This window comes from Phyllostomus discolor, chromosome 2 (assembly GCF_004126475.2).
Source record: "Phyllostomus discolor isolate MPI-MPIP mPhyDis1 chromosome 2, mPhyDis1.pri.v3, whole genome shotgun sequence".
NCBI lineage: Eukaryota > Metazoa > Chordata > Mammalia > Chiroptera > Phyllostomidae > Phyllostomus > Phyllostomus discolor.
Genome location: NC_040904.2, coordinates 56186587 through 56193934, shown reverse-complemented (window position 1 = coordinate 56193934; position 7348 = coordinate 56186587).

Genomic DNA, 7348 nt, shown 5'->3' with positions numbered 1-7348 from the left:
TAACCCAATGTATTATCTTCAGTTTAATTCAATTTTATCTTAAATTTAAATAAAAGTTTATCTTAAATTATAAGGAATCATTGTTTTGTACTTGACTTTACAGTATGGGTAAATGGTTCATGATTAAAAATGAAAAGATTGAACTATTTAACTTCAGTGACATCTTCCAAAATGGTATATCTTTGATTTTTTAAATATTCATAGTTTATCTCATGAGATCAAGAAAATTGACCTTGAGCATTATTTTTATATCTTGAAAGTTAAAATTTGTCAATCTTGTATTAACATTAGCAATCTACAATGTAGTATGTATCTTAGTGGCCCCTCCTCAAAAAACCTGATGCTACTTTAATCATAAACCATTTCCAATATTTTTATCCCTGCAATTCTTTATTATCATAAGCCCATTTTAACTTTTTCCTTCTTAATTTATGTTAGTACAATTTAAGAAAAATAGTTTGCACCTATATTATGTGGATATTATAGTCTTTCTAAGGGTCCCATAGTGATATGTCTATTCATGAAACAGGAAGAAACAAAATTTATTCAAATAAGTTATTTCTCTTTCTAAAATGTCATAAGTTGAAACAAGTATTAAAAAATACAAAAGCAAAATTCCTATTAGAAAACATTTAAGGAAATTATTATTTTAATTATTTAATAATTATAATTATTTCTTTTTTTAAATTTTAATCATTGTTCAAGTACAGTTTTCTGCCCCCTACTCCCATTCCAGTCCACCAACCCAACCCTCCCCCCTTCCCCCCATTACCCCCCACCTCTAGTTTTTGTCCATGTGTCCTCCAAATTTGTTCCTGTAAACCCTACCTATTCCCCCCTGAAATTCCCTCTTCTCTCCCCTCTGGCCACTGTCAGACTATCCCCTATTTCAGTGTCTTTGGTTATATTTTGCTAGTTTTTTTTTGTTTTGTTGTTTAGATTCCTGTTAAAGGTGATATCATGTGGTGTTTGTCTTTCACTGCCTGGCTTGTTTCGCTTAGCATAATGCTTTCCAGCTCCATCCATGCTGTTGCAAAGGGTATGAGTTCCTTCTTTCTTTCTGCTGCATAGAATTCCATCGTGTAAATGTACCATAGTTTTTTGATCCATTCATTTACTGATGGGCATCTAGGTTGCTTCCAGCACCTAGCTATTGAATAAACAAATGGGACCTCATCAAAATTAAAAGCTTTTGCACAGCTAAGGAAAACAGTATCAAAATAAAAAGAGAACCAACTGTATGGGAAAACATATTTGCCAATGATACCTCAGACAAGGGTTTAATCTCCAAAATATATAAAGAACTTACACGACTCCACTCTAAGAAGACAAGTAACCCAATTAAAAAATGGGCAAAGGACTTGAACAGACACTTCTCCAAGGAGGACATACAGAAAATCCAAAGACACATGAAGCGATGCTCAATATCGCTAGCCATCAGAGAGATGCAGATTAAAACCACAATAAGATACCACTTCACACCAGTCAGAATGGCCATCATAAACAAAGAAACAAACAACAAGTGTTGGAGAGGATGTGGAGAAAGGGGATCCCTAGTGCACTGTTGGTGGAACTGCAGACTGGTACAACCACTATGGAAAGCAGTTTGGAACTTCCTCAGAAAACTAAAAATGGATCTGCCTTTTGACCCGGCAGTTCCATTGCTGGGACTCTATCCTAAGAACACTAAAACACCAATACAAAAGAACCTTTGCACCCCGATGTTCATAGCAAGCAGCACAATAATTATAATTATTTCTAGACACCATCCATTTTTATTATTTGACAAATTGCATCTTCTAGAATATGTTTTAAATCAATTTTCTTATTCAACTAAGCTTGTATTCATTTATCAACTTTTCATTCTCTTGATTTACTACTTTATTCTTCTTTTCTCATTTAATAGAGCATTCAAGTGCATGGAAAGATGATTAACAAGAGTAGTCCAAAAGTTCACAGAGTATGGAATTATTACAAACTTAGATATTATCAAAATGGAAAATTAGTAAATTCTAAAAAAATGGCTTTGTAGATTTTTATGCAAAGGTGAATGTTTTAATTTGCTAAATTCTATAAGTTTTCAAACATTTTCACTAAAATCCAGTGCAGACATTTTGTCTAATTATACAGCATAGTTATTTTCTTGATGCTGTTTTACATATAAGGCAAGAACTTCTTTTCAAGTTCTTCAAGAACTTTGTTTCAGTTTTAGTTAATGTTTATACTACAAATAAATTGTCATATATGCATATATCTTAAAACTACAGATGTACATCTTTTATAGTTTTAAATTGTTATAAAATATATGAAGGACTCAAAAAGTATATGTAGCATATGTTTATGGTTTTAAAATAATAATAAAATATTTTTATATTTATTACTCATCTTAAAAACAATAGAACATAATGTATCTTTGAGGCATCTGTTTGTCCCTCTCAATTCTGTCTGCACTCATACCTACTGCAGTTCTTGAAATTTGTATTTATTATTTTCTTGTTTTTTAAAAAAATAACTATGGATTATTTTATCCATAATACTACATTTTTTTGCTCAATATTTCTCTATTATGCTTTTTCTCAATATTTTTCAATTGTTATTAATGGATGAAGTGCTGATCTAAGTTGCATTGCTGTAGAGTATTTCATTATGAGCTCTACCACATTTTATTCTTTCATTTCTCTGTCAATGGTCGATTGGGTTACTTCAAATCTTTCATAATGCTAATGCTGTGAACACCCTTGGGCAATATGATATTTACATCTTTGGATTTACTAAATAATGCAAAATTGATTTCCATGATAGTGATATAAATAAAACCATCCACTGTCCATTTGTATGTCAATTGTTTCACATTCCTGGCAAGAACTTTTTCATAACATTTTAATTCTTGGAATCTAATGAGCGTAGAATTTTTATTTCATGATTTTAATTTTTGTCCCCCCCCCCCTTATTAATGCTGTGAATATCAACTAAAAAATCACTATTGGGTTATTAATGTTATTATTATGGAATTCAGAAATTTAAAGTTTTTAGATATTCATTTTTTGTCTGTTACACATATTGTGAACATTTTCTTTTATGGCTTTTTTTAAACTTATATATGATATCCTTTTGTTCAACAACTTCTTAACTTTAATGTAATAAAATTTCTTTATGATTTGCAAATTTGTCACTCATATAAGAAAATGTTACACTATATTTTATTTCTCCATGTTTTTGTTTTGTCTGTCTCTCTTGTGCACATGTTTCGGAAGCACTTCACTTTTTGGTTCACCCATCTGCAGCTGTCATCTCGGGAAGTGCAATACTTTACGAGGCAATCACTTACCAAAGTTCACATCACACAGGGCCCAAAGCCTTGCCAGCTGTCTGCCCTTTTTGTGGTGGATTAAAGTCAGAGCCTCAGACACAAGGAATTGGTGCAGATACCAACTTCAGCTCCCATTCATCTCTTGAAAGTTATACTTTCTCATTGGCTTTAAATGATAAAAAAATCATACTCAGCATTTTTAATTGTATTCATCCTGGACATTATTTCAGGTCTATATTTCTAGAAATAAGAGTTCTTCTATTTATCTTTTTTAAATTCAGAAATAATTCATTTGGTACTGTATTCACAGAGGGAAAAGACTGCAATACCTTTTGTATTCAAAATTGTTTTCTCATAGTTAATATTGAGTAACTCAGTCAAAATGCTGCCATTGCCCCATCCTGATGATCCCTCAAGTTGTGGTGGGTTTGGTCTATATTATGTGATACTACAGCCCCTGTTGACCATAGCTACTAATTTTGGCCTCAAAAATAGTTAGCACAGTCAATCTTCCATTATAATGTGGCTCAGGATAAAATCTCCACAATAGAGACTCATGAACTTTTATTGAGGCTGATTAGAAAGTCTACCTTGGATTTTAACTGGGCAACATGGAATAGTCAGTTGTCAAGAATGGTTTAGGTCATTTGGTTTAGGAATAGTCAATAAAATGTCAAGAATGGTAAATAATTCAAGAAACAAGACAAAGAGTATAATTGTCCACAAGTGAACTGAGGAAGCCAAAGCTAAAATATAGGAAAAGGGTTAAGCAGAGAAGACAGTGATTTGGTTAATTGCCTCAGAAAACAAAGAAGTAGATTCACAGAGCAGAGAGTTGCAAATCACTAGAGAGAATAAATCTTTTTAAACTTTTGCTCTTGGAGTTTTGCTAAAGATAATATGTTCCCTGGAGTACCCTTGTAAGCTGAAAGGACATTGATGCCCAGTGCTTGGAAGCATGGCTGCACTAATGTATAGAGAAGTGCTGTCTGTGGCAAAAGACAAGTTCCAATATATCATAGGGTGATACTTTAAAAAATTATGATGAAATTAAAATACCTGAAAATTAGATTGAAAATAAACAAAGAAAATGCAAGTCTGTATCGTAAAACTTAGTTACTGCAGATAAAACACTACCCTTTCAGTTTCTTATAAATGTTACCTCCTCACTCTTACTTTCTGAACTTAGCTCCTTTATGGGAACATTGGAGAGAACAGCACCATCTGTGGTCCATACTTTGAACACCACTGGTTTATTTGAAATCCGTCTACTCTTTCCGTGTGCTTTTACGTATGCACAAGTAGGGGACAGAAGAGCAAGACATTTCCATCTCTTGCTCCAAACTTTGTTACTTGGATCCAAGGGCAAGAGAGAGTATAATTAAGACATAGATACTTTCCTTTTGTGTTGGGTTGGTATTCCATAGAGTTTTAAAGCTCTGAGTGGAATACCTTGTGTCCTAGAAGGCCTCTTCTGTCTTTCTGATCTCTTCCATCTTCTCACTGCACTGGTGCAAGTAATTTAGCTCAGAGTCAAATCTACCAAAGCAGCTGTGATTATTTCATGGGGAAGAAGGAGGAACTTATGTTGTGGGGCAAACTTCCACATGGAAATTTTTAGACCTCTTGATTTGGGCAGCTGGTGTGAAAAGGTAAGGTTGGGATCAACTACTGCAATCAAGGCAGCATATTTTGGGTTCAAGATGGCATACTCTGTGAGCATCTGATATTAGTTGAAACTAAAGATTTATTTCTAGGGAAAGGAGATCTCCCTCAGTAACCTTTGATTGTAGAAATTCACATTTAAATGTGGAGAGGGAAATGACCTTTAAAATGAAAGGTCACTTGACCAGAAACTTTCTCAGAAGTAAAACACATAAATAACTTCTTCATATTCTGTTTTCATACTTAACATAGAAGTCTCTTACGCTTCTTCAGCACCAGTCAGGTCTTGCTGTTTCTGAAACATAGGGTGTAAGAAGAAATATGTTTTTCTAATGGATTAGTAAAACTAAACCAAGCCTCAATAATTTAAATTTTAAAAAGAAAAGAATTGAATAAATTACAAAAAATAAGTCTTATTTTTATTTCCTCTGTCTAGTTTTGATCTCCTTTAGTCTACTTATTCTCATATCTATTTTATGGTTCATAAGAGGAAATAACAAAAATCCTTTTCTGGGGAAAAATGTTATTGCTGCATTGTTTTGTTTTAGATATTATAGATATAATTATAAGAGCTGTTGTTGTGCTATGTTCTTATGTATTATTATTATTATGTATTATTGGCTAGTTGGAAGTGTGCAAAGGGTTGAGTGCTATTACAGATTAACTTGTTCCTCCATCCCCAATTCATATGTTTTATTTCCAGTCTTAACTACCTCAGAATATGACTGTATTTGGGTTAAGGTCTTTAAAAAAGTAATTAAGGCAAAATGAGGCCATATGAGTGAACACTAATCTACTGTGACTGGTGTCCAAATAAGACAAGATGAAGACACAGACACACATAAAGGGAAGAGATCATGTGAAGCACAGGGCACAGGTGAATATTTACAAACCAAGGAGAGAAACTATGAGGAAACCAAAATTCCACACACCTTGATCTTGGACTTTGAACTGTCAGAAAACAATATCCTCTTATTTAAGATACCCAGTTTGTGCAATTTTTTATCAGCCCCAGAAAACTAACATAGGAACATAGAGATAGATCAAGATATATTTAACTTTGGAAATGCTAAAGGGATGTATATATAATTCAATAAAGTATATTTCAAGTTTCACTGATGAATAAAAAACATACTTCTTTTTTTTAAAGATTTTATTTATTTATTTTTAGAGAGGGAAGTGAGGGAGAAAGAGAGAGAGAGGGAAACATCAATGTGCAGTTGCTGGGAGACATGGCCTGCAACCTAGGCTTGTACCCTGACTGGGAATCGAACCTGAAACACTTTGGTTCGCAGCCTGCGCTCAATCTACTGAACTATGACAGCCAGGGCTTAAAAAAAAAAAATACTTCTATCCAATCATCAGAATATTGCTCATTTTGGCTTAACCTAACCAAATGTGAAATTTTGAACAAGAAAATTTTTGTGTGTTAATTTATTTTTTCATTGAATTCTACAGAGGTATTTGAATTTATTTAGAGAAGTTTAATGTGTCTCTGGGAACTTGATTATTAAAGATGGTTTTAATTTAATTGTGGGACATTTATCTTATTATTGATGCAACTGTTATAAAATTGATATGAATTATGCTGGACAGCATGGGAGTTACTTACCTGGTTGTTTATAGCTGAGTATCCATTGGACTGAATGTGTAAGAGGGATGAATGTAAGAGGATGGATTACTGTATTTTAAAGATCAGCATCCATGTGTGATACCAACTTTTACCATTCCTGGTTTCTGTGTTTTAAATAGCAGGGGCCCCTGCTTCTGTGAGATGGCTTGTGTATTAGCACTCACTGTTCAGTAATAAATTGACCCCAAACTTAATATCTTAAAACAACACATATTTATCATCCTAGAGTTTTTGTAGATGAGAAAGCTGATCTTTGCTTAGCTCAGAGTCTCACATCAGTTTTTCATTAAGGTGTCAGCTCTAGCTGCAATCTACTCAAGAGGTGCTTGAGGATTTGCTTCCTAGCTCTTTCAGTGGGTATTGGCAGGATTCAGTTCCTTATGGGCTGTTGAGCTGAGACCTGAGTACATCACTGGATACTGGACAGAGTCCACTCTCGATTCCATGCCATGTAGGCCTCTCTGTGGTGCAGTTAATAGCATGGTGGCTGGCTTTAGCAAAGTGAGCAAGAGAGACAGTGGGAGAGTTCCAGCAAGGAAAAAGTCAGCTTTTGTAACCGAATCTTGAAGATGACATACCACCATTTTTGCTATATTCTATGCGCACTCAAGACACCCCCTAGTCAGGAGTTATTGGGGTACACGCTATCTGGCTGCTAACTTTTGGCTTTGTTACCTCTGTTTCTATAACTCTACATGGCCACTCGGTGGATCAAAGTTGTCCTCCACCTTGTTTTATAG